The sequence below is a fragment of the Pavona decussata genome, unplaced genomic scaffold (assembly GCF_977016875.1).
Source record: "Pavona decussata unplaced genomic scaffold, jaPavDecu1.1 SCAFFOLD_62, whole genome shotgun sequence".
Taxonomy (NCBI): domain Eukaryota; kingdom Metazoa; phylum Cnidaria; class Anthozoa; order Scleractinia; family Agariciidae; genus Pavona; species Pavona decussata.
The window spans coordinates 132,368-157,227 of record NW_028145483.1 but is presented as its reverse complement, the minus strand read 5'-3'; the positions used below and the strand labels follow the sequence as shown (position 1 = coordinate 157,227).

Below are 24,860 nucleotides of genomic sequence, written 5' to 3'. Positions count from 1 at the left end.
AATTGAAAGGCGAAAGACGGATCATTTATTTTCGACACTGTTTACGTCGGCACTTTTTGGCTCCGTTAATAATTTACTATCTTTTTCCGACATTTATCACAAAAAGAAGAATCCTTTCCGATGTTTGACTTGACAAATGCCGGTCCACCGATAAATAATTTTCGTTTTCGCTGTCGGATGCATTTTGGCAGAAAAAACTCCAGCTTTCTTACTCTTTGGAGTCAAGAGTACTATCACAGGTAGGTAATTTGAGAAATAAAATGACTACAACATGGAGAAAACATTTAGAATTCGAATCGGAATCCGCGTGGGCACCTCAGTAATTATTATATATAAATATTGATTGCATCAGTCTGAGCCATGTCTCGAAAGAAAATGATCGTGAACTACTGACAGAGTATTCTCAAATCAAAATAAACTCCCCCACCGCAATTATTTATTTTCCAACGCAATTAGCTGTATTATTTGCAGAATCTAGACATTCACTTTAAATACAAGAAACAAGAGAAAGTTTCGTGGTTTTTGTCGCTCACTCGAAGACGATGTTTCTCTGTATCAGTTTCGCCGTATGAGGACCTTCTTCTAGCGAAACTGTCGAGCGTGGTTTTTCACTCAGATGCTGTACAAGAATAAACGGAAGGCGGTTTCATCTATGATAAGGGTGTAAGTATTCACAAGCTGAACTCTTCATTACACTTAATTTTCTAAATAGCGTGAAATAAGAAGCGGTTAAGATATAAGTGAGTTCGTATTAAAACCGAGTGCACTTTAAAGAGGAGTGCTTTTAAGATAAGGAACTATTTTGTGCTTCAAAATTCTTCGCCATCTTTAGATCAGGGAAAGCTATTTTTGTTTCAAAATTCTTCGTCCTTTTAAATCAGAGGTAAATCTTTGCTGTATCAAAATTCTTCTTCCTTTGAAGATTGGAGGTAAACCTTTCTCGGTTTCAAAATTCTTTTTCCCTTTATTGGGCGGATTAGACAACACGGAGTCATTGGAGTGAATGTAATTGAAGTTAATAAATCTATTCGGCAGTGTTTATCGACACAGCCCGCTTTTTAATGTTCTTAGTTTGAGAGACATATCTTGGCTTAATTCTTCTTCCCAGGAAGAAAACTCAACAAATCCTTTATAGACCAGTTAAATGAAACATATTTAGCAATACTTTCCCGTACTACCGTATTTACGTACCTGAACGAGATAGCTCGAGATTTTGAAAGTTTTGAATTTTGAATTCGTGAATGAAATTATATCTTCAAGTGACGTTTTCGTCCCTGATATTAATGAGAACAGAGGAAGGTGCATTTACGACAGGGGACCTACTGTCACCACTTTGTTTTTGCGACTACTTTTTTAACCTCAAAAACGCTGGTTCGATCGTTTCTTAACCTTTAAATCGCCATTAAACCGGTAACAGGTAAATTTTGTCTTCAACTTTAGCTGGCTAGCCCATGCTGACTCGTTGGGTGGGGGTGGGAGAGACTCAGGGGGGGCACGAAGTTCCCACGCTGATTGATCGCTTATAACAATAATATTATAGCAAACCGAAATTTTGACAGCCATATTCAGTTTTCCGGCGAATTTTGTTTGTTTGTTTGTTTGTTTGTTTGTTTTCACCGTGTAATGAGAAACTTCTAAGTTTTTCCTTGTAACTTTTTCATTTTAATTGTTTATTGGCCTTATCGTTTTCAAGTCAATTTGGACGGTTTAATTTTCTGCGGCTTTGAAGAGATCGAGAGATCCAAGATGGACAACTAACGTAATTGTCAAGTGACATGATGTCCTCCTCCTTCTTTGGGGACCTTAAAGAAAATGATTTTTGTCACGTATGCCCCCCAGCTTTAATGGCTTTGGAGTCCCGATTTCGGTGGGGGGAGGGGGGGCACTTTGTGTCGCCCCAGGGGCGGATCCAGGGGGTAGATTGGGTGTCTAGCCATCTCCCTCTTTAGGGTCGTTTAAGAAGGGAACCAAAGTATCACAAATGACTCGACGACTGCTTTTACTCTAATGATGAAGAATGGAGCTGGGACACACACACTGAAACAATGGACTGAGGCTTCGGACATATAGCTTTTTTTGCGCAAAAAGAACTTTTGAAATCAATGCGACCGCTATTTGCTGCAGACCCTAAACTCTAGAAGCGAGAAACGCCCAGGGTAAATAAAGACATACCCCGTTTCAGTAGCAATTAAGCACACGGCACATCCAGCATTGGAGCCGGTGGAAATTGGTGAAAAGAGCTAGACAGAAAATAAATATATTCTTAGGGAATATTTCGCCATCACCGATTGAAAACTACTCATTGATTCAGTCTATTCCAAAATCTTCCAAGGAAAAATTGACAATGATCGTTTGTAGATATTGCGGTGGTCTGAGGAAATCTACCTTGAAAATATTGTTGAAACGGAAATCGTGATCCGATCCGAGTCCGACCCGGCAACCACAACATCACCGCGTCTCCTGTCCGACCACCCCACTACTGCGTCCACATATAAAAATAAATTAAGGATTCCAATTATATGAAAGCTCTATAAATGTTTTTCCAAGAAATTACCGCGTCAGCTGATAGTCAGTCCTTTCACCAGTCTTTACTCTATACAACTGTACACTCTTTTATTTTTATAAGAATTTCTTTTATAAGAATTTCGAGGCCGAAATTTGCGAAATTTTAAGAATAAACCCCTAGACTGAAATTTTGAAAAGAATAGAATTTTGTGTGTTGAAAATTTGTAAATACAATACCATTATATGTTTTTAAACAAACTATATAAATTCTTCCTTTCTCTAAACAGCAAAACTATACAATAAAAGCGATAAAAACCTGCACTAGCCAAATGGTCGATGCTAATGACAGTTCGATGGCTTTTACCTAAGAATATTCACAAGAATATTTTCAGCCTAACATTGGTAGAAAAATAAGAGTATTCAGCCTGGGCCGGAAAAACAATATTCTTATAAAAGAAAAGAGTGTATTTAACTTTTTTTAATTCTGTCTAGTTTTATCATGGTCATTACCATTATTTGTATGGGATTTTCTTATGCGTGTGCTTTTTAGTTCAATTTAGCAGTTTTCGTTATTACTCATAGCTTCAATGTAAATAATTCTTTCAGTCTCTAGACACTGCCCCTAGGGCCTTTTTTCCCATTAGCGACAAACAATCATTATCATACTTTTAAAAAAACACACAGTCTAGCTATATGTGGTCTATGTCACAGCGGGGACACTTGAAAACATCATCATAGCGTTGCCTATGATCGACATAACTGATAATCAAACGAAAATCATACAGATGGCCTTCCAGACTCTTTGGTACTAGCATCAAACCTGGAAGCCTTTTAGGCTATGCCTACACCATGCTGGATAGTATTTTATTCCGTTGTGAAAAATACTCCGGCCTGATGTGAACAGAAGTGGCCTAAAGCCACCGCCATCTTTCCACTATAGTTCATTCGATATGTGATGATTCACTTTCAAGGCCGAAGCAGCGCAGCATTGCTCTGGCATAAAAATCGATCCAAAATCGGCGTTTTGCGTGTGAACAAAATTACGAAAGCCCTATCCGATATGTTTTTTGGTTCTGGCATGCACAAGAGCTATTCGGTATAGTGCAGACATAGACTAAGATGATAAGATCCCACCTTACTAGTAGCAGCTGATAAGGGACCGTTCATTTTTTATGAGCATGGGGGGGCTGGAGGGATTTAGGGGGGGGCCACGAAAAAAAAATGGCACTAAAGGGGGGGGGGGCTACCAAAAAAAAAATGAGTGAAAGAGGGGGGGGGGGGTCACCAGAAATAATTGGCTAGTAGGGGAAATTGAAAGTGGCTCAACACAGAAACAGATGAAGAAATTGAATATTATTTCAATTTTATTTAATGCGGTTTTCCTAACCACTTTTAATTTGTTTTACATACTGAGGTCGAAATCTGCATTTTATATTAACAACAACTGAGGAAATGAAGCATATCTGTTGGAAAAGCAATAATGAATATAAACTGAGGTAGACACCTATGTTTGTACAAGTTCAAATTAATATAAAAACGTATCAGTCTCACTATTGAATCATCCTTGGGGGAGTAGTTTTCTACAAAGAGGTTGTACTCTGAACTATATCAATAGATTGTTTAATGTTCTTTTTAATAGTACTCACTTTTATAAAGACTGTTGATTAGTAAATTATTTGAACCCAGGAGTATCAGTAGACTCAGTAGTATGCCTAGTGTGAACATCCAGATTAGTTTTAATAGTAGAACTGTTGTTGGTGACTTCAGTTGACGGTAAATCTGAGCCGTAAGCCATCTTCAGAAAAGCTTGTAACTGTCATTTTTAATAGCAGTACTTTAATATCCAGGCGCGTAGGAGGGGAGGTTCGAGGGGTTCGAACGAACCCCCTTTACAGATCAGTAATGGCGGAAGAAAAAGCACTTAATGAGGAGGTTGAACAATTACATGAGGTGTACCATGCGAGAGAGTAGAATGTCTGCCCTGGTTCTAATGCATATCAAATATGATATGCCTGTCAATTTTGACGAGATAGTCTATTTGTTCGAAGGCCTACACCCGAGAATGATGCAGTTTACCAGCTTGGTGTATGACTATCAGTAGATCGAATAGCTATCAGAACTCGACAGGGCGCGGAATGTACATTGAACTTTCTTGTTTAAGTTGAAACAATTATGCCGTAGGAATGATGTATATAGCTCAAAAAGCTGCTGTAAAACAAATTTGTGATTTGCCTAAAATGGGTCTCAAAATGCAGGAAATGAGGTTTCTGGGAACCTAGATTTTCAAAAATTTCCGGGGGAGCATGCCCCCGGACCCCCCTAGTAAGCAAGATTTGGGGCTCAACGAACACCCCTATCTAACCCTTACCTACGCGACTGATATCTGTGCGTCCGCTGTTTTTTTCTGTTTAATATGACTCGTAATCGTTGAATGGTATGCTTCGATCCGTATTTTGTTAGTCAGATCTGTTCGTGTATTAATTGTTTCTACTCGAAGGGGAGTAATTTCACGTTAACCATTTGCTTGATTAATTTTTATAGTTTCTTTGAGAATCTAAATGGAAATTTAGGGTTTGTCGTTGCCGTAAACGTGTTGCTATCTATAAAACGTTTTTTTAAACAAGAGAAATCTTTACCTAAGTAGAGAACGGTTACTTGTTAATAGTACTGTAAAGAAATCACAGTAACAATTACGTTTATCTTTGATATAAACAGTACATAAACGTTTTGTTAAAGTTAGGAGTATGATTTGTTTCTGGTTGGGCGGGAGGGGGGGGGAGGTCATCAGAAAAAAATAGTTCTGCTTGGGGGGGGGGGGGGGCATGTGGAAAAAAATTGCATGCTAGGGGGGGGGGTCACACAGTTTCGTAGTGGCAATTAACCAAATCCCACCAGCCCCCCCCCCATGCTCATAAAAAATGAACGGTCCCTAAGTTCGCCCACCCATACACCTCTCAAACTAAAATGAATTATTTGTTGTTTCTGTCGTTTTTGCCATTTTTAGGCTGTAGCTGCTTCCTTAACCTTTAACCCCTAATATCAAAGAACAAATTCTCCTATTTGTCTTCATGCTTTTCTTATAAAAGTACTGGGAAGAAGTTATTAAAATATCAAGAAAATTCATTTTGGGTGATCGTATCCTTAGTTCTCATGACCTAAGGGGTTGAATAAGCATTGATCATTGGTATTACAAGGAGAAATTTGAGACTGATCATCGTTAAGGCTTAAAGAAGTTAAAAAAAATAGTCCATCTGAAAACTCGAAGAAAGCCGAACTCTGTAGGTACTAATAGCCACACCATAAACCTGGGCTTGATATCGTTCAAATGACTTCTGAGAAGCTTATTTTCGGGAGCGCTCAATGAGAACTTTAACCAAAACACTTAAAATGTTGTCTTCTGCGAGTTCCCAGATCGTTTTGTTACCTTTTAAAGACATATTTATCGAATGGTCTTTGCGAGCATGGGAGCAGTTGTCAATTTTTTCTTGCGAGCAGCGAGCACTTTAGTAACAACCAGACCCAGCATCTTACAGCCATTTGTGCCCTACTTCATGTCAAATTAGGTCACGTAGCTTCACGTGAGTCAATCAGGGTAGACGCTCATATATTTGTGTACTGCTAATACTGTCTGATCTGTTCCGAAGCTTTAGCCGAAACTTGAAGTTGTAGAAAGTTATAAGAAACGGTATTTTATTCTCCGAAATTACCAACTGTTGTTGGTTTTAGGATAATGCTAGTCGACCTTTATTTTTCTCTATTTTCAGGGAAGGCGTTTTTATTTTATTTTATTTTATTTTATTTGTTAGGGGGAGGGGGCCACTAGTTGGTTTCAACATTATTAGTTGCATTTGACAATAAAAACTACTTGAGACGCTAATCTAACGGCTTAAAACAGCTACCCGGCTGTTGTTGGTTTTAAGAAAAAATGATATAGCTGGCTCTGTATTTAAATTAATTTTCCTATTTGATAAGGAAGGGGGGGGGGGGGGGGGGGAAAGAGACCACTAGGAAAGTTTGGGTTTCAGCATTACCAGTTGCATTTGACAATAAAAACGACTTGAGACGCTTATCTAACGGCTTAAAACAGCTGACCCTAATAGTCCATCGACCTTATGATCAGGGAAGTGTAAGTATTTGAAAGGAGTAACCTTCTACTAACTGGATAACATAGTTTATGCTGTAGTCCATTGTTAAGTTACCCACAATATGCATATTGTTAGATAGCTAGGTTCGACTCACCTGTCACACGGATTGAGAAAATACCAAGCTACTGGTATAGAACAAGAGCAAAACAACTAATAAGGACTCAGCTTGATCGTGAAGCACTGAACGACCCTCAAATCGATTTCAAAGAGTCGTACCAGATCTATTGGCTCGGCGTAATAAAATTACTGTTCTCGGATCCTTGCTCCCAGCGTCTAATGATATCATGCAGTGAATCTCGTCCGACGAAATGAATTTATAGTTTGACCATCCTAAATTTTGTCTGATTCATGTAAATAATAATTCTGTGATTTCAAATTGAATGGCATGTGCAGTTTTTAATTGATTTGCCAGTTATGTTTATTCGCTATCACAAGCGCCGCAAAATCATGCATACATGAAATACAATTGTTTTGGAGTTCTTTCAAGTTTATTTTTTTCCTCAATAAAAAAAAAATAACAAGACAGCGTAATAATACGAAAATAAAGGTTCCACAAGGTTCAGCGATTCGATCAGTTTCGTTAACTATACAAATGTTTTGATAATCGCATACTTTACTTAGTACACGCAAACTGAATGTATTAGCTAGCACGCACTAGTAAGATCTAGGTAACAAAAACCAATAGAGGAAAAAATAGGATAATCTTTTACGTGTTCGTATTTAATAAATTTGAGGTTGGTCTTCTCGGCTTAGCGTGCAACTTTATTTGAGATGTAATTCTTAAGTCTTTAATATTTCAAGTAAGCAAAAGTTTAAACTGAGAAAATGCTCTGGGCGTTTCCCTAGTCTGAATTTTCTTTCATTAAATTGTGAAAGAAACTTTAAACCGGACGACATATTTTTCCCCGTTCAATATTACTTAAATGGTACAAATATGGTTCAGTATTAATAGTTCTTGTGTAACTTTAGTCTAAATAAATAGGCTTTTACAGAAGTGATTAATGTTGAAAGAAGGGCATAAAGTAGAATCAAAATTAAATTTTAAGGCACTTTCCTGTTTCCATAATAGTTGTTGGAATTCTGTGGGTTTGATCTTTTGACAAACAGCTGACGCCGAAGCAGTAAACTAAAATTGCAGTTCGCCCTGTTTCTAATAAAATTTTTGTGTTTCTCCGATAAAGTCAAACTAAAAGGAATTACTTTTCTGAAATTAGTTTTGTCTGACCTCGTCCGCTAAATTAGTTTTAAATTACTGAACCTGTTCAGCTGATTCCAATCAGTCATAAGCTTCTAGCCAATGGGAGCAGTTCACTTTAAATGTATTTTCTATCTCTCTTTCCGTTCAATATTACAATGAATAACATCGCTTCGCAGCTTGTCAGTTTTATTTGACTCAGCTTTGAATACTTAGCGTTCAAACTGACCCTGGCAGAGTGTAGTTTGATTTAAAACCAGGCATTTATTTATTTTTTATTTTTTTATTTCAACGTCAATATGACTAATCCTCGTATACCATTCAAACAGCGAAGAGAAGTGCGGCTATAACTTCAGTTTTAAAGCAAGATTTTTTTCATTTAAGCAAAGTACTTAAAATGCCGGCTGCCTCCTGTTCTTCCATATCGTTTTTTGCCCTTTTAAAGACATATTTGTGTAAGCTAATACTGTTTGATCTGTTAATTCGGATGCTTTGGTTGAAAATTTTAGTTGCAGGAAGTTTTACGGAGCGAAATGTTTTTTCCCGAATTTACTCAGCTGTTGTTGGCCGTACGAAAATGCTAACTGATCTTTTTTCCCACTTTTAATGACATATTTTCCTCTCTGAAAACGAAAGGAATTAGTTTTTCAGTGTTACGAAATTTTGAGCTGGAATTTTGCCAAAGAAATCTTTAGATTTCCTATACAACTAAATCCGAATTTTGGAGGCAATAAGACCTTCAGAGCAAACATTCTCATTATTTAGTAAATACATTTTTCTTATCTTCCTACTGTTTAGATAAATATATATTTTTCTATATAATTAAATTCCAAAATGGTGCCGGATCGTTATTATAAAACCACTTTCTTTATTTTATTTTTTTATCAATATAGTTTAGTAAACAATTCAGTCTACATAGGCTTCTCTGTATGTTATGCGTTGACACACATTGACTGGAAACGCGTTCCAAATTTGAAAACTATTCACTGATTCAATTTCCGTCTCCAGACGAAAAAAATAATATACAGTTCCGTTCAATATGACTTGACTTCATACAAACTGAGACATTTAATTGACACGTGCGACATTCAGGTCTCAGAAGAAAATTAATTATGTTTTCACACGAACTAAAAAATTAACCACCTGGTGTCCTCTTTTATCCCAGTACCTTAAACATTCAATCTGTCGTCTTCTGCAATAGATTTATCGTTTCCCGCTGCACAAAATGCATTTAAAATCCAATAAAATGGAAAATGAATTAGGTAGGAGCAAAATAAATGGCTCTTTGATGGAGCTTTGCTGCAATGTCAAGCACCGTTTGATTTGTCGGGTTCCGTGAGTTATAATGTAAATCTCTAAAAGACAACCACTTTAATTTCCCACTAAAATAAAGTTAGAAAATACATCTCATTTAAAATTAAACTTCCAGTTGCTAAACAAAGTAGATCCTTGGTTTGAAGCTTGCAAAAATTGCAAAATCAAGTTCAAGGCTTAATTCCACTATAGCTTCCTGCACTCGAATCATATTTATCACCAATAAAAGAAATTTATTTGATTGTCTAACGATTTCGTAACAGTGGTTACGTTTCTCCAGATTAGGGTGTGGATAATCTTTAACATGTTCATACATATTATAAAACTTTCAGTCAACTAGATGAGGAGTTTTTCGTACTCTACATTTTCAAAACCGTTTGCGTTTTCGAAGCCCTCAAGAGAGGAAGGAACAAGCCAATTCGTGGGCCATACAATTCAACATAAATTAACCTTGACATCGCTGAAACGATCACCTTAGGAATTAGTAAAACGATGAAGTTTGAGGGTCTTTAAACGGAAGATGTAATTTCGTAAGTTTTAGGTTGCGTACGATTGACCGTATTCCGGAATAAGAAAAAGCGGAATAGCTGTTAGATTTCTCTTTTTAAGTAAATTTAAGAAGCCATTTCTGCAACCTTTCGTTTATGACAGATTTCTTTTCATCGTTTTATGTATTCCTATTCCGCAATAGGGTGAATCGAACGCACCCTTAAAATTTTATAGCCGTTTCTATGGAAACGGGCACCAATCTACAAAATTTCCTGAATTTCTGGAACGATATCTTTGCTATTTTAAAGGAGAAGTCTCGCAAACTTGGCTTTTTTGTTTTTGCTTATTTCAAGCTGCTCTTTCCAGGTGTGTCAATGTTCTTTCTTTACTTGGGCCTAAATTAAAATTCTAAATTACCGTGACAAAGACCTATGCAAGGAAATTTGGTATCGGAAGTTTTCAAAACAGTGTTCCTTTTGTTGACCCGATGTGGATACGTTCTCAAAGGTTTGCCGTTGCAAAATATTAATAACAGCGACGACCGCTCAGACGTTTTCGATTTTCAAGCATCCTTTGTTGTGTAGACGCAACATGAAGACGGAAAGAGCTTCCGTTTTCATTGAGAGTTTTCAATTAAACAAAAGTCACGGAAAGAAAAAATAACCATTTTTTTCGCCAATACGCGGCAGATAAATAAAACATATATATCGAGCGATGTTTCCTCCCAAACTAGACATTTGAGACACGTTTTGGTTGAGCTAGCTGTGGATAAATTTTTTAATTGAAATGAGCAACTTAGATTAAATGAATCGGTAAAGCATTACCCTATGTGATGTTGTTTGCCGACGTGATCTGGGGGTATATAGTTTTAATTACGAGTACGTGGGTTGATGAAATCCTGGAGTGTAAGAGCTCAAAAGTCTCTTAATTTGTTATAGGTAAACTTTTAAACCTGTCGATGAAGTGACTCACGAAGTTCTTTCGAATTAAAGCTATTCAGGAGTATTTTCCTGTTGTACTTCGTACGGTGCTGTATAAACTAGTTCGAACATTCTAGAGCACTGAGAATGAAATCCTACTGAGCACGACAATTCTAAAATATATAAAAGCTACTGAGTAGTACTTTCCTGTGCTACTTTGTACTATTTTTTGAACAAGGTGACTGTACCTTTTTTTTTGTGGGTGAAATCCGAAAATGTGACCATTCAGATGAAAGCTACTGAGCAGTACTTTCCTGTGGTGCTGTTTAATATGCTGTACAAGGTGATTCTAACTTTTGAATCCATGTGTGAATGAAATCCTGAAGTGTGACCATTCAAATGAAAGCTACTGAGCAGTTCTTTCCTGTGGTGCTGTTTAATATGCTGTACAAGGTGCTTCTAACTTTTGAGTCTGTGGACGGAATCCTAAAGTGTGACCATTCAAATGAAAGCTACTGAGCAGTACTTTCCTGTGGTGCTGTTTGTTATGCTGTACAAGGTGGTTCAAGCCTTTTAGTACGTGGATAAAATACTAAACTGTGCCAATAAGGCAAAAGCTGTTAGCTGAAAGTACCTTCCTATGACGATCTTTATGATCAGTTGGAAGGCATTCGTCCATCGCGTGACATCTGAGTGATTTATTTATTTTAACTACCCACGTTAATAGGCGTTTTGAAAAATGATTTTAAAATAAAAATGTCGATTCATTTAAAGGTAATTAATTTGCTCTCGACGTTTTCAATTCTCGAGAATATAAATAGCGCTCTGAACTAAAAAGGCAGAAAATTTATTAAATCCACAATTACGATTCAAGTTTCCAGCCAGCTCAAGGCGAATTTCAAAAAGGTATGACATGAACCTTCTTGTAATGAAATTTATATTATTTTCCCTCGTTTTTAAAGACTTTCGCGAGAGAAAAAAATGGCCGCTAAACGTTTTTTATATCTTCCGCAGGAATATAACATTTTAGCTTATCTAATTTCATGTTATAGAACCAAATCTTAGCAAATTTACAACTAATTATAAATTGGTTAAAACGTTCTACAGAGCAAAACAGAACACGATAGAACTGAGTAAATATCAATGATGGTTTTGAAAATGTGTTACGTTGCACGGCGAAGATGGAAAGAATTTAAGAGCCGAATTGAACAGGCAGAAGGTTGAGTTATTTGAAACTGTTAGTTTTTTGTTTTAATTCTTTGGTTTAGTTTGCGGTCAGTTGTGGCGAAAATAGCTGGACGTTAAAACACGGCTAGCTCCTACCAATATGAAAAATATTGATTTCTGACAAGTACAGTGCCCCCTTTAAAACGCGAACTATGTTTACGTTTCTGAGTGGCCGTTTAAATCATTCACTGGACTTTCCGTGATTCATTTTATGCGCAAGGGCTGACCACAAGTTGCTGACTATGGCAGGAGGGCTCCTGACTATGGCAACTTTTCGTATTTGTAGCAAGTTTTTATTATTTGATTAGTTATTTTTACTTTCAGGGCAACTTAAGCTCATTCTTAGCAAGTGAACTTCAGTAGCTTTTAATGCCTATAAGCCCTATTTTATTAACGATATTTTTGGCTGATAAGTGTTGCAAAAAATCGGAGCTTACGCGTTCTCGACTCGTTTTAGCGCAGCATCGATATTGAAAAACGTATCAAATATTGGTGCATGTCATGCAGGACTTCACGATTTTTAAAAAACTTAAAAACGCCTTTAATAGTATGTTCAAAAATCATGATCAAAGCCAATAAAAATGACAAGAATGAAAAATTTATTCCGACCGTTTAAAATTAAAAATTACAAGGCAAAATATTTCTTCCATGCAAATGCCAACAAGATGTAGTTGTCGTGGATAGATCAAATTAATGAACAAGTACACGTCATACTAAATTGTAGCCAGGTGAGTTTTAGGAAACGTCATAAAGTTTGGTGGCCTTTGTTTTACTATAAAAAAATACTAAAAGTCAGCGAGTGTACTTCTCCCTCCCCTCTCCCCTTAACTCCCATCTCCCCCTCCCCCACCCCTCGGTTCATTCAGTGGACGGCCGAACAAAGTATTCTTTTACAATATTCAACATTCACGATTTCACAATATTCAACAATTCTTATTTACAAATTTCCACTTATCTATTCCCCATTCTCCAACCATTTCTCATCCGAGCAGGTGCCGTGGTTTGGCAAACTCCTAAGTTCTTACCTACTTCGCTCATCAAAAAGGAGACGCAACTGTACTAAATGTACTTTCTCAAAAGTGGTGCGCTCTTGTTGAAGAAAGCTGACCAAAACCGAATTTGATTTTATACTCGCTAGCACGTAATTAAGAGCGGCTGACTGAGAATATCGAGAACTCGCGGTCAAAACTGAAATTTCGGATTTCCTCATATTTTGTCAGAAGAATGCCTTTAGAGAACTATTTACGAAAATAACAATAAAACTTTCCAAAGATTTTTCGTTTTCGAGAATTCCGGCATAATGTGAAATGCCGTGATCGCGTCGCAGCCGGCGTTAAATTTTGATGAGATTTGGTGCATTTTCAAATCGCTTGGGAAGGAAGACGGTTCAGCGTATTAAAACGATCTTTTGAGGTTAAGTTAGGCATCCTTCTAAGAATACGGTCTTATGAAAATATTGCTGGAGGATTCTTATTTACATGCAGTTTTCAAAGTCCAAAGAATCCTATTTTCAGCATTTTTGTTGACACTTGAAATTGTGGAAACTTTGCGGACAAAATACCTTTCCTGGTACATCGAAATTTACAATGAAAGTTACACTAAAGAAAAGCTCTATTCTTGTGCTGCAACATATAAAAAATTCAGCTTGGGTAATTTAAAAGCCAGCCTTTGACGGAATAAAACACATAGGGAATTTTTTACATATTTTTTCAAAAAATTCCAGTGGTCACGCAAGGACAAGATGACATGTTTCAAAAAATTATTGTCTGTATGTTATTTTTACCGGAGAATTATAAAATTCTTGTTCCAAAACTAAATCTAATGATCTAATAAGTTTTGTATTGTTTTATATACCTTAACAAGTCTAACTAGGGAGTGAGATGTAACCCCAAATTTGAAAAGGTCAAAGTGTCATGTCACCTTTCTGGTCGTCCAGATCTCAACCAATTTTTTTTTCATTGCCACATGGTGCATCTAGAACCAAGTATTTATGGTATATCTTACTAAATATGAACTTGTTTCAATAATAAAACTAATTGCAGGCGTTAAAATCACTTTTGGGTTTGTGAAGCTGTGCAAAGCAGGCACGTTTTCTAGATCACAGCCTGTCAACAACATGCCGACTGTTGAACTCCCATGACATGTGAACACTTGAAAATGGGGAAATATTTCGAGGCAAAATCTTGTCCTGGTACATGGAAACTTACAATAACAGGTATGCTTGAGGAACGATCTGTTACTTTACTGCAACATGTAAGAAATCTAGTTTGGGTATAACGTTTATAGTCAAGTGTTAACAAATTTTTGTTGTGTATTTTCTTCGAACTGATATCGCACTGGTCACGCAAGTACCTGTTAACACATTTGAAATACATTTAGTTTGTATAATATATTTTCCCGAAAGAATGACAAAGTTATCGATACAATACAAATTGTAATACTCTAAACAGTTTTTCGTTGCTGAATATTCCTATACAAAAAATTATTCACAGTCAGAGTGAGTGATAACTAATGCCACAGCAAAATTCGTAAAGGCCGATTGCCGTGGCATGTTTTCCGATAACGAACGTCAGAATGATCGACAAATTTCATTATTGTACTTCACGCAACTAGTACGTTTTTCACTAAACAGAAGAGTGACAATTTGCTCAGTTCTTAAATGAAGCTGTACGAAACAGCGACATTTTCTACCTCACAGTCGATGGCTAGGGTTAATGACATGTTTACGTTTTTATAGCTACAGTGTAGTATCCGAGTTGTCTTTACCTGCCACCGCTGATATGAGATAAAATTCCATTTTGCCGGCGGCGCTTTGGCATATTTTCGAGTAGCAGGTTTCATCTACACGTGGTATTGCTCACTGAAGACGAAACTTCCATCAAACAAACGTTGCGGTATTTTCATCTTTTTCGCAGGGGTTCAACACTAACCCGTGTAGTCTGTTTGTCTGTCTGCCTGTCAATAAACGACCTTTATCTTAGCTAATTAAACAGCATTTTCTGAGTCTTTCTGAGTATTTTCTTCCATAGTAAAGAAAATAACATTGATTTAAAGCTGGTTACAACGCATTCAACTTGTTTATAGATACATAAGTTTGCTGAAAATAATCCCTAGATCCCAGGGCGCTTGATTTTTCCAACCGGCCCTCAAAAAATCTTGAGTGAATATGGCATTTAAAAAAGAGGACAATGAATGTAGTTAATACGGGGAGAAGAGAAAGGGGGGGAACTATTGTTTAATCTAAGAGAAGGGTACCATGTGGTATAGAGACACAATACTCTGGTCTTAGAAGGAAAGGTGACTGATAAAACTTAAACAAAAAAAGAGGAAATAATATTAAAAAACCGCAAATGGTCTCAGCAATCATTCTATCGCTGTGGCTACTTTAATTTGAACGAATTTTGAATCTCCTTCAGTACACACATACCCTTGCACGTAAAAGGTATTCAACAATGATCCGAAGTATTTACGCACTACAGATGTCATTTAATAGTAACTGCAGGTTTCTCATGCTCACAAAAAAAGCAAAGCAACATGCCGTACCTCTAAGGCCTTTATTCGATTCACCATAATAATGATGATGATGATGATAATGGCGATGATGATGATGATGATGATGATGATGATGATGATGATGATGATGATGATAATGATGATTATTTTAGGGCTTATTGAGGCATCTCTCGACCCCTTCCGACTAAACTAGACGTCTAAACTAGATATCTACGGTCTCAGTTCGTTGGCGGTAGCCTCCCACGCAGTCGTTTTGAGGGGACTCGGGGAGGAGGTAATACGAGTCCCCCTAAAAACGACTGCGTGGTAGGCTACCGCCATCTCGACAGCGCGGGCAGGTGGTCAGATTGTTATTCGACTCATCCTTTCAGAATATCAAATTCCATCAATGTAAAGATCATTGAGCTTGATCAGAAATATCACCGCTGTTTATATTCCATCAATGTAAAGTCAGTAAACTTAAGTCATATGCTCAATCAACAACATCAGATGATCGATAACTTTACTAACATGCGTGCGCGAGGATTAATTACATTACACTGTCAGTTTTGTCGTCAGCAAACACCTTCCTTGCGTTGGGACCTGGATGACTGGAGATATCTTTCTGGCATTCACCCAAAGAAACGCAGGTTGCTGTAATAGTACGAACTTTGACCGCAACCGGACTCGTCGTCTATCAAGGACGAAAATGGGCACTGAGCCATAAATGCAACCGAAAATATATAGATACTGCAAAATATGACATCGCGGAAGAAGAAATACAGTTTCTAATATCGAGCAAACCACTCCAAACCAAGAACGCACATTGCTATTTATAACCATTTTGCGTCATTGTTTATAAATAGCAAGTTTAAAATAGCTATGTACACAGTGATGGCCATAATATGCAAACAACCTTGGTTATTTTCTGGTGCTCTTCTATCCGGATCGGACTGAGAAGGGTGGACTATTGCTTGCATTAATGGGGATGGTTCATTAAATGCCTATTTTGCAGGCATTGGAACGGTAAGTGCTCATTCAATTATATTATAGCCGTGTAGCTGTTGAAGCTTGCACTAAAGTGAAAGCATGATTTTCTCTGCCGGCTCTGATATCTCAGTTCTGTTTATGATATATAGTCTAGGACCCGCAAATTGAAAACACAGATACCTTGTTCTTCAGCTTTTAGAATTCTCGTCTTCGCTTGTCCAGCTCAATCTAGTGCCTGTCACGACATTTTATTGACAGTGAGGATGGGATGCAACTTTGACAAACCTAGGATTTTTGAAAACTCGGACTGCAACTTTTGCGCAACTTTACTGAACCAAAGGTGTCTTTCACGCAAGTCGATTAGTAATTTAATGAGACATTATCGTCTGTTGGGGGTTTCAAATACACTTTGATATGAAATATTTACTGATTTTGTTTCGTATCCTTCGCATTGTTGACGCTGGCGTACCGAGGAAAGCGTGACATACCACCTGAACGTTTCATTTTTTCGTTTGCGATAATAGGAATGAAATTAATTTTTATACGGATAAACCCATCAACAGATGAGATTTTGTTTCCGAATAACAACTTAGTTTTATTCCACCAGAGATGAAACATAAACAATAAATTCATTTTAAACTTATTAACTTGTTCTTGCGTGACCACTGCCATTTTTGAAAAAAAAAATTATTAAAATTCCCTATGTGTTTACTTCCGTCAACGCTTGGATTTTAAATTACCCAAGCTGGATTTTTTATATATTGCAGTACATGTATAGAGCTTTCCTAAAGTATAATACTTGCTACAAATTTCGATGTACCAGGACACGATATTTGTCCGCAAAGTTTCCACATTTTCCAGTGTTAGCGAAAATACTAAAAATAGGAATCTTCGGACTTTGAAAACTGCATGTAAATAAGAATCCTCCAGCAATATTTTCATAAGACCGTATTTTTAGAAGGAAGTCTAACTTAACTTCAAAAGATCGTTTTAATACGCTAAGCTGTCTTCCTTCCCGAGCGATTTGAAAATGCACCAAATCTCGCCAAAATTTAACGCCGGCTGCGACGTGATCACGGCATTTCACATTATGCCGGAATTCTCGAAAACGAAAAATCTTTGGAAAGTTTTATTGTTATTTTCGTAAATAGTTCTCTAAAGGCATTCTTCTGACAAAATATGAGGAAATCTGAAATTTCAGTTTTGACCGCGAGTTCTCGATAGTCTCAGGCAGCCGCTCTTAAATCAGTCCATGAGGGCGTGAAAAGTAAAGAAAAGAACGGCTTTGAAAACAGTTCTTGTTGTTTTTGAGTCAGAATCAGCCTGTACACTTTTAAACCTTAAAGCTTTTTAATTTAAAATTTTCGGTTCAACTGGTCATATTTTCTCTGGTAAGAAAAAAAACGAAGGTTATGGCCCAACAAAAAGGAAAATTATACATACTTACCACTCCCACAAGCGTTTCTGAGAGCTTTAGAACTTTTAATTATAAAGGAATGGTTTATGTAATTTGTAATGTAAGTTCACGAGTTCTAATGATTTTAATTCATTAATTATAATTTATTTGTTGATTAATTACTTTATTTATTTATTGAATTATTTATTTATTTATTGTCAATGTCATGGCTGTCTCTAGTTGATTCTGTTAGCTTTCACCTCATGGAATTTCGCTGATCCTGTGATCATGATTCTAGTTACTTCTCAGAAGGAAAAATAGACGTTGTTCTCCATTTCTCATTTTTCATTTAATTTATAAAGGAACGGCAGCCTTTATGTAATTTGTCATGTAAGCTCACGAGCTTTAACGATTTTAATTAATTAATTAATTATAATTTATTTATTTATTTATTTATTTATTTATTTATTTATTTATTTATTTATTTATTTATTTATTTATTGCCACAGTCATGGATGTCTCTAGGTGACCCTGTTAGCCTTCACCTCATGGAACTCACTAAGCCTGCGGTCATAATTCTAGTCTCTTCTCAGAAGGAAAAATAGACTAGTTCTTCGGTCATTTACTCCGCGAATAAAATAAAGCAAGACCAGTGACAATGTCAAACCAATCTCACCTAATAGGAGAACAACAACCCTTGATATTAGTCGCTGTGCGGCATAACAAAATGGCGCAGAGGTGAGAGCACTCGGCGTCATATGTGGGTTGAGTTTGTTCTTGGTTTTTCTCTGGGTACTCCGGCTTCTCCCTTTTCATTGCAAAAATTAATTTTTTTCAAATTCCAGTTCGATCCGCAGGGCTACAAGTTTGTCACCTGTAGCAAACTTTTAAGTGTCACCCTCGTTAAAAACAAAGTTGATTTATTTATAGTTCGGTTCCATTCCCCCGTTTCTAACGCGCGGTCAGTTGGATCTTTTTTGTGAAGCTGTAGGATATTTTTGAATTTTTACTTTCCATGCGATGTTAGGACTTCAATCAATCAAACTTCTATAACATTTTAGTCCATAATGGTTTCTTTTACATTTTAACAATAAAATGTTCTAGTATTCGCAGCGTATTGCTTTCGAGCGCTAAATCTGAATTTAAATCCAGCTGCAATGTTCTGTTACGTTGGTTGTTGATTGATTAATTGGTGAAAGTATTTTTTTCCCTTCTTTTTTTTTTTTTTTCCAGAAAGCAATAAATTCTATTTAGCGTACACTGCACCTTTTTCATGCCCAGTTAAAAAGCTGGTCTCGAAACAGCTGTCAAGACCAGAATTTCTAAGCACTCAAATTTGACAGTTACAAGTCATCGCTGTTTTTATGGATCTCTGTCAGTAGCAACCAAAACATTTTTCAAAATAATTTATGTCTTGATTCTTCTGTCACCGTTAGTTAGCCTTTGATTGATTGGCGGAAGCACATTAATTTTAAAGCAATAAAGTCATGTTTGGTGCATAATGCATTCGAATGTAGATTATACTTTCTAACACCTCCATTTTTTAAACCAAAACAAAATCAGCCTCTTTCAGAAAATGATAAAGAGAGAGATTCCATTTACTGTCGTTATCGTACAACGTTTAAAAGCGTTCGTTTTTAGCTTGTTAGAAAAAGTGTTTAAAAAGCAATTAGCTTGGTAATAATTTGTGCATAGACTTGACAAAGCAACTTTGAGATTAATGATTTCCAACACCTCGCATGTCCGGTAGATAACGAACCACTGACCACTTCAAAAGTGATAAAAATCCATGTTCGATTTCTTCAACACATTTTAGGACAAATAATTCATTACTCAAGTATCCTGGTCTTCGATTAATCTTCGGATTCAGTAATTCACGAAACAATGTTATTGGTGCGTTTTTAATGGCTAAACGTAAACCACAGCTTAAGTCGACAGTCGGTCTAAGTGCTAATCGTAAATTTTCATTTGCTTTAGTTAAAAAGGTTAATGTGTTATCACGGAATCAAAAAGAGCATTTTGATTAATGACGAAATGAGACATTTATGTATTACAAAATGCTCAGTTGTTGGGCTGAGAAAAGAAAAAAATTCTTTCAACTTCGTACAGCTCTGCTAAATACGTAAGTATGCCACGTCTTCCAGTTGTTTGATCGAAATTTCAGTGAATACATGATTACAATGTATGGCGTATTAGTGTTGACTGTGTGTTAATTGCAAGCCGTGAATGTTTTCCAAAAGATCCATCTTGAATAAAAGAGAAGAGAAAGACCAAACACAGCTGAGAAACTCCCGGCGTTGGCGTTTAGGTTTTGCTTGAATAATCACACTTTTTTTTATCTTACTGTTTTTACGAAGACTCCAGCGCCGTACAGCATATTTTAAACATTACCAAACGAAACTGTTGTTTGATAATTTTGTTTTGAACCGTTACAATTCCAGGGATTTCATCCACACACTGAAAGGTATAAAGAAACAGGGGTATATAATGGCTAATTTCGGTTCAGAATGCTTTAATTATAATCGCCTCACAATTTCGGATTTAGACATAAGGAAAATCTAAAGATTTCTTTAGCCGAAATGTAAACTCAAAATTTCGTTACACTGGAAAACTAATTCCTTCACGGTTTTCGGATGGGAAAATATCTCGTTGAAAATTAAATGCGAAATAAAGTCAGAGAATAAAATTCCGTTCCGTTCCTTGGCCACAAAACGACCTGGCCTCGAGCTCAGTTAGCTCCTTGACATGATGTTCTCGGTGGAGCTGCCGAGGTCGAAGATTTTTTCTGCGCCTTGTGTGATCTCCCATTTCTTACAGTTCACTTTACCACTGTACCGTTTTACAAGAAGAAAAAAAAGTCAGATAATAGGCGAGCGGTGGCTTGAAAACTGTTTTAAAAACTATCAATTTTTCACGTAAAAGAGTAGACTGGATAACTGAAGACTCAAGATAAAAAAGAATAATCTTTCAGCGCTGACAGTCAAAAGCCATTGACACTGCAAAGTTTGTTATTTGTTCAGAGGCGAGAGGCTCAAACCGAAATTAAGCAGCTAAACTTGTCAACTGAATGCAACATTTTAGTGTTGACGGATGTGAAGGAAAAGCTTAGAGTAGCGTTTCGTTTCACTTGGATGAAATTAATGGACTTTAGATATATTTACATTTCTGGCAACTTAACTCAGCGGAAAGGGAAATATATTTCTTGGCAAAATTAAACATTAATAACTAAACCAAATTTAAATAAGTCAAAAAATGGAAGGCGAAGAAAAATTATGAATATGAAAGTACTAAATTAAAGCAAAGGAAAGCTCATTCGCGCGGTAAAAAAATGTGATGAACTTCGCACTAAGTAAAGCGATTGTTACAAAAAATCCGAGGTCAAATAATTTCCGAAAAGTTTAATACCTGAAAACAGTATTATGAAGAAAAATGATGATTTCGTCCCGGGAGGAATTTTATCGGTCTTAGTGTCATCTTACTATCTTGTTATTTGCCCTTTGGGTTTACATGAATCCGGAGTGAAATTTGTTGGTTCCGGGGGGATGATCGAATAGGGGTAGATCCTGGAACGAAAACTCTATATAAACACAACATATTTCTCCGTATTGGTGAAAGCTCGATAAAAACATTGTTTGATTTTCTGGTTGCAATGATAACATACCGGCAGCATTAAGTAACAGGTTAGCTCAAGGAACCACTCAACAATATTCAACCTGTTCGAAATTATGTTATTCTCGTCTTTCATACCACATATCGTATCCTCCATTTTGACGAATGTCGTTCATTCATTTCGTTTCGTTTCTGCGGAAAGGACTCGGGATTCCCTAGCCGTTCGCTCTAGCTTAAGAATTTAATTTGTTCAAACACTTGAGGTGTCACACAATTGTTACCCGCGTGATCTCTTGTCGAATTTCGTTTTGGGCGAAATGACTTCGTCCTGGAGTCCCAGGATCGATGAAGCTCCTCATGTAATCAAAGTAGAATTTTCATCACACGAAGACACTCATCGTTCGACCAAATGTATCTTATCTCCGTGTAAACGGAACCTTTTTAGCATAGTTTTTTTTTTTTTTTTTTCAGTCGCTACAACTTTGAAGAACATGTATATGGAATGGAAACCGCCGCGTCTATATTTGTTTTTTTTTTTTTGTTTGTTTAACTTTTTTCCCCATACAATCGTACATTTTATTGCAAAACCCCATCAAAGACCTAAGGAAAAAAATATAGAGAAATGTAAACACACAAACCCAAAATGGCGGTTTTTAAGGATAAAAATCTAAAATCGGCGTTTTCCTTTTAACAAGGGATTAGGAAGAAACACGCCGTCTGTGTTTGAAGAAAATGATTTGTTTTGCTTAGAAAAGAAAAACTTCATTAGCAAATGGATTTGAAAAGTGCAAATGAGACATTTGATAATCAATCAACGACTGTTTTTCTTCTTCTTTGTTCACAAATTAAAGGATTTCTTTTTTGTTTGCTCCCTAGGCCTTTTCTCGCCGCGACCGGGTGGCGGCTTGTAACAAAATGACAGTTGATTACGGGGAAGATTTGAACAAGGCTTGCTTGGAATTATTTATTTAGTAATTTGACATTGTATCGATTGTCATCTTGTCTTTCGTCGTCTTTTTCTTTTTTACTTTTTTTGTTTTTCATTTTTAACCGGTCCACAACCGACCCACCATCCCGAGAGAGAAGGACATGGAAAACAAGGCATTCTATGGCGACAGCCTCAGCCATTAAAATACATCGATATTAAGTAATTATTTGTTCAAGTGTCTGGACTGCCGGTAGGGTGATAACGAATTAAGTGAGTTATCAAAAGACCGCGGATGCAAATATCCGAGCGAAATACATCGAGATTAAAAAATTATGTTCAAGTGTCTGGACTGTCGGTAGCGTGATAGCAAATTAAGTGAGTCATGAAATGACCGCGGATGCAAATATCCGAGCTGTTAGCACCCGTAAATTAAGTCTGGAGAACAACACAGACTACGTGGCGTTTATTCCGTGGATTGCTGTTTCAACAAGGTGACATAAAAAAAACCCATTAAATAACAAACTGTTGGAAGTTAGTGTACGTAGTTCGAAACAAATTGAAGATATTTGCACGGGAATAGTGTTGCTACAATTGTTTTAGTATTTTGCAAGATTATTTTTTCGTATGAAAATGTTAGTTTAAAATCTGTGCGCACAATGGTCCTCATCCATCCGGCGTTCCTTTTACAAAACTCCCAAAGTATCCAGGCCAGAAAAAATATTTTACGTGCATAATATGCATTACTTTTGACCAGAAAGTCGATACCGAAACAATAATTTTGAATAAAGCTTTGCAAAATTTACTAAAACGAAGGGAAATCTTGGGCCACGCTGCGAAAAAGAAAGGATTAAAGTCGATTGAAAGAAAACAGATCAGTGTGAAAACTACTTCTCGAAAACTCTTAGCCTGCGAAAAAGCTCTCCGGACCGCGAAGGGTGTAGCGACGGCGAGATCGCATAAAACTGGCGAGTTTTTTTATTATTTTTTTTTTTCTTAGGCTAGAAAACTCTTCGTAAGCTTTTATTTGATGCAGATGAAAACTTTTAAGTTTTTAATTTAGCACGTACTGAATATTTAATGTTTAACACTAAATATTCAGTACGTGCTAAATTAAAATCCATGATGGCATTTTGAAACTCTATATAACTTCAAGTTTTCCTTGTTTATTTGCATTTGACAAACATGTCAACTGCTCACTATTAAATGGTGTTTCCTGTCCGGAGAAAATTACTCAGAATTCGAAATACTGCTTGAAGTTCGTAGAAAAATAGAAAGCGAGTTTAATTTAGGTCGCGGGAATGGCACACCTGCTTTAAACAGCAGGATATACAGTTGGAGAAAATTAAACGGTATACACAGCAAAAACAAATTAATTTGAAACATACTGGGCAAGAGTATTTACAAAGACTGATTGACTGATTGAATACAAAACTGGCTAGCCTTTTGCAAAGTTTTATCCGACGTAAATTAAACGGCGGTTTGAACTAGAGACAGGACTTTTGTGCAAGAAGCTGTTAAGACAGGTGAGTTGACACTGCAACAGTGTTAAAATTTCACTCACAAATTCGATACAAATCTGCATAAGGGGGTTAGTTTCTAAAGAAACTGCGGTGCTTCGTCAGTGGAGAGTAGAAATGCTGTTTGGTTTATCAACAGAGTTGATAACCAAAGGTAAATTGGCCGCGGTAAAGAGATTCGAGTGCTGAGGTTTTCGCCCTTATGAAGGACTAACCCTCGAAACGTTAGCACTCAAATCTCTTTACGGAGGCCAATTTACCTTTAGTTATCAACTCTGTTTACAAACAAAACATTTATTTCTCTCACAGTATTTATCAACCAGGTTTTTGAATTGCCAATTTCAATTCAGTTCGGAGTAAAGTCCATTGAACTTTGAAATTCTTTAAAGCCCAGTTTTGACGCCTAGTGATTTTGAACATGGCGTTCAGTGATTCTGGTGTCTAAAAGTCAAAGTTGAATATCATCTTCGAAGAGTACTTCGGCTTTTTTTCTGTCAATTGTTATCTTTTATCTTTACCTTTGGTCGTAACGGCGAATTTTATTGAGCATTTGAACGGCACAAGATTCCGCGGAGATAATTCATGTTTCCAAAACCTCCTCAGTCTTCGTCGTGATTCAGGAAAAACTTAACGGGCTTGAAAAAACTAGAGCTAAATCACAACCTAAATACTATCGAACGTGGTCGACTGCCGTACTTTAACTCCTTTTTGTTTTTGTAATGTTTTTTTTTTTTTCTCTTTTGTTTTATTTTTTTTTTCGCTTCTTTCGTGTTCCTCAATTATATAGCCCTATTTACTGTAACTTCTGTCTCAAAACCTTAGCACGTAACGCGTAAATTCAAACATTGCAAATACTGTAGTCAAACAATTCCCAATGTAAATAGAACCTTGTAACATGGGGCCGAACAATAAAAGAATAATACTAATTTTAAGCAAAAGTTTAAAGGAGCATTAGAAACCTTCGGTTGTAACGGCAACATTTACCGCCAAACCAGGGCCAAACCTAGCAAAGCGCAGTAGATTTCACGTGTAGGCGAGGTACAGTGAAACCAGTCGTAACGTACCCTTGTAAAGCGACGTTTGGTATGACAAACGAAGGTACGTATGTTTGAATTAAATCAGTTTTTAAGTTT

General features: G+C 36.6%; 2 protein-coding genes across 8 annotated transcripts in view; one reads left to right on the top strand and one right to left on the bottom strand.

Annotated features, from left to right (window-relative positions):
- LOC146478821 (orexin receptor type 2-like) overlaps positions 1-6,892 on the bottom strand; it is a 30,266-nt gene extending 23,374 nt beyond the window's left edge. Inside the window, exon 1 of the mRNA XM_085111553.1 lies at positions 6,745-6,892. The gene's annotated coding sequence lies outside the window, so the exon portion shown is untranslated. The remainder of the gene's footprint in view (positions 1-6,744) is intronic.
- Positions 1-24,860, top strand: part of LOC146478820 (neuropeptide Y receptor type 2-like) — a 37,176-nt gene that overhangs the window by 4,351 nt on the left and 7,965 nt on the right. Inside the window, exon 1 of one of the 7 annotated variants that reach the window (XM_085111558.1) lies at positions 218-239. The exons of 3 other annotated variants lie outside the window; for them this stretch is intronic. The gene's annotated coding sequence lies outside the window, so the exon portion shown is untranslated. Of the gene's footprint in view, positions 1-217; positions 240-11,377; positions 11,475-16,141; positions 16,314-23,020; positions 23,734-24,860 lie in introns of those variants that run through there. 3 more of the 7 variants (XM_085111555.1, XM_085111557.1, XM_085111556.1) reach the window with 3 other exon arrangements.